The 3,517-nt window shown below is 31.6% G+C and overlaps 3 non-coding genes across 3 annotated transcripts; all 3 read right to left on the bottom strand.

Annotated features, from left to right (window-relative positions):
- Positions 1 to 687: 687 nt before the first annotated feature.
- Positions 688 to 763, bottom strand: LOC145626095 (small nucleolar RNA Z155). The gene has a single exon (XR_014110961.1). It is a non-coding gene; the product is annotated as a small nucleolar RNA Z155 (small nucleolar RNA).
- Positions 764 to 968: 205 nt separating this feature from the next.
- Positions 969 to 1,044, bottom strand: LOC145626094 (small nucleolar RNA Z155). The gene has a single exon (XR_014110960.1). It is a non-coding gene; the product is annotated as a small nucleolar RNA Z155 (small nucleolar RNA).
- Positions 1,045 to 1,204: 160 nt separating this feature from the next.
- On the bottom strand, positions 1,205 to 1,295 carry LOC145626092 (small nucleolar RNA R41). The gene has a single exon (XR_014110958.1). It is a non-coding gene; the product is annotated as a small nucleolar RNA R41 (small nucleolar RNA).
- Between the last annotated feature and the right edge of the window lie 2,222 nt (positions 1,296 to 3,517).

Genomic DNA, 3,517 nt, shown 5'->3' with positions numbered 1-3,517 from the left:
TATTAATATGCTTTTTTTGTGCTATTGTTTGAGGATGCAATTTACTCTAGAAGTAAACTCGATGATCATCAGATCGTTCTAGTGACTCAATGGGATGATTGGGTATACATTCACGATTTCACGAAGCTAATACTGCACAAACTCACGAGTCATGAAGCTATAAAGGGCATCCTTTATAATATTACATTGCATTACAGAGTAAAATAATGAAGCTATATTAAGGGCATCCTGCATAATGATACAATAGCATGTTTTTGTCATGTAGTTCTGCATAAAATTTAAGATTTTGTTCAGAAAATTGAAATCTTCTATTTTTACAAGATCAATTAATTTTGATGGCAATAACATCTATGAAAATCATTATTATCTACTACCTCCAGTTCCTATTACTCACAAGAAAAAATATTTTATGCCTCACGAATAATACCCTTTTGTGACGGGATAATCAACTCTTTGGTAACGAGTCTTAAGTTTCTAAATTATGTTTAAAAATTTAAAATTTGATTAAATTGAATTTATTTCGCATTAAAATCCTCGCAATTTATTTCGGAGTAATATGCAATTTTCAAATATAATTTTTAGTTTACTTTTTATTGATTTTGTAATTTTAAAGTGACAAAAAACAAAAAATATTCAGCGATAAATTCCAATTTGTAAATTAATCTGACATAGTTTACGAAAAGGAGTGATTGAATCAGATAATTGTAGTCTGTAGTTTTAGTCGACACATTTATATTCCGATACAAATTTCATCACTTCAATAACTCCATTTTCAATCTTAAACTTCAGATGTCAATGTAATACTATTATCGACTTTACAGTATTTATTTATATTTATTGCAATCTCGACTGTAACCTTTCACACTTCAATTGCAATTTCAAATGTACATAAAAGAAGAAAATAAAATTATTATAGAAAAATAGGAAAATTTTGAGGTATAAATTTGACAAAAATTAAGAAATTAAGCCATTGAATCAGATAATTGTAGTCTGTAGTTTTAGTCGACATAATTATATTCCGATACAAATTTCATCACTTCAATGGCTTCAACTTCAATCCAATCATCAAAACTTAAATAAATATTTTTGATCAATGAAAATATTCGATATACCGAAATAAAAATTCTCATACCCCAAAAAAAAAAAAAAACATTTAAATTCTTTTCTTAATTTTAAAAAAAAAATAGAAAGAGAGATAAGAGAGAAAGCTCAGAAGGATCCATTGGTAAATATTAATCAAAGAAACAATAAAGTTTCTCAGAAAATAGGTAGTTTTGAAGCATCACAGCAATTTCTCTCCCATTTATAAATAAATTTGACAGAAAATTTAACAAAAACACAATAAAAATGTAAAACAGAAAGAAAATCAGAGATGATGAGTTATGTCTTTTTTTTTTTTTTTTTGAAGGGGGGATGAGTTATGTCTTATGTGACTGATTGTTGTAATTTGTGGTTTATATACTGTTATAGCTTGTATGATTAGGGTTAGGGTTTGGCGTATGCTATGTTTGGGCTGGACTATGGGCTTTATTTCTTTTTCTTCTTTCTTGAACTCGTTTTTACTAGTTTGTAATTTTGGTGGCCTACGCCTGCGATGCGAGTGCTATAACTTGTAATGTCCACGGAGGTCTTTCGATTTAAGTTACAAATTTACTTTTTTTTTTTTTTAGTTACAAATTTACTTGTTATAATATTTATAATGGAAAATATGTAAATAAATATTCTTAAGGGTATAAATTTTCACACTATTATTAAGAGTTCGAAAAAAATGTCAATTAACATTAATAAGAGTAGAAAAGTAAATAAATATTTTAAAAGTGTAATTGTCAACACTGTTCATAGTAGTAATCTCAAACTTCTTGTTAGGGATTTAGTTTGACTCTTTAATAAAGTATTTATTTTTCTTTTGAAATAGTAAAATCAATCTGTTAATAAATTGTCATATGACATTTTAAATAATTGTTTGAACTCATTAAGTACATAATATAATGAATCAAATAAAGAATTCCTTCATATAAGCTACAATCGTTGAATACATCTTGCACTAAGGAAAATCTTACGCTTATATTACATCGCTGGAACTTACCACGTTTTTTGAGAGACAATCTAACAATATGATGTAGTCTTGATAATGATTTTATCTAATTTATTAGATAATATTCGAGAAATTAATAAATTTTACGATTTTGTATAATTCTTCACACCACTCCCATAAAAATAAAAGCAACTCAAAAAATAGAGATGAATAATTCTTTCTTTTGAGGGACAAAAGATCATCCTGGAAGTGGAAGTTTTATTACAAAACTAAAATTAAAAAGAAAAAAGTGACAAGAAACAAAGATTGGGGCTTTCTACTAGTAAAAATCGAGGGAAGCCCATTCATATTAGATGACGGAGGGTAGGGTTTTAAAGAAAGGAAAGAGGTATAAATTATTCAATCTAAAAACCCTTAAATAATTTATTAACTATTGAGTAGCCCAAACATTGCCCCGGGGCTACTTTTGTAATTGTGCAATTGGGATTTTTTTTATAAGAAATTTAAAATCTGAAATCAACATTATTGAATGTGTTTTTTTTAGTAATTAAATCATGTAGTTTGCACTTATATACAATTCTTTTTTTTTTTTTTGACAAAGAGAACTACAAAAGAAAACTAAAAGCGAAAATAAAGAAAATGACGTCGCCGAGCCAAGCCGGCCAAAAGATGAGCTGGACCAATCTCCTGGCGGGAAACCTTGTGGATCTCATAGGCATGGAAAAAAGAAATACTACCTCCGTTACATATTATTTGCAACGATTTGACATAAAAGTAGAGAGGAAAAATGTCTAATCGTTGCAAATAATATGTAACGGAGGTAGTAATATGTCGGGTCCACCGCAAAATCCAAATAACCTCAATTGTATCCGAAGTCTGACCCCAAATAAGTAACTGAACTGAACTGCAATCTGTAAATATCCGAACACTAGTGAAGCCCTTCTCGCGTACATGGCGCAAACCAAGTAAACAGGCAGCAATTCAGAGTGAAGCACAAAAGAAGTGAAACCCGCTTGAGCCCCCCCCCCCCCACCATCTAAAGGAAGCAGAGAAGTCGGAGAAAGAAACCAACCCATGCCTGCACTATGGTCCCTAGCATCCCAAGCACCGTCAAAGGTAAGGCAAGTATCAAAACAAACCGAAGGGACAGTAGGAATACGCAGTCGGCGAGCCGAACGACAATATCTTGGAGGACAAGAAGGACGACAAAGACAAGACAAGCATCGAGCTGCCAAACTGCGCTTCGCCCAACCAGAGGCAACAACTAGAATCCTGGCATGGGAATAAACTTCCGAGCGAAAACGAAGATTAATCCTGGATAACCACACAACCCACATAAGACTTAAAGTACCATCTAACTTAACCCAATCCTTAGCAGTCACAAAGCAGCTAATGGTCTCGCTTAACCACATGTCAAAGTTCTGGTGCAAGGGGATCAGACAAATTACACCCGTCGACGCGGAAGCCCAAACACCTCGAATG

This window comes from Chenopodium album, chromosome 3 (assembly GCF_948465745.1).
Source record: "Chenopodium album chromosome 3, dcCheAlbu1.1, whole genome shotgun sequence".
Taxonomy (NCBI): Eukaryota; Viridiplantae; Streptophyta; class Magnoliopsida; order Caryophyllales; family Amaranthaceae; genus Chenopodium; species Chenopodium album.
This window is presented reverse-complemented; position numbering and strand designations above follow the sequence as displayed.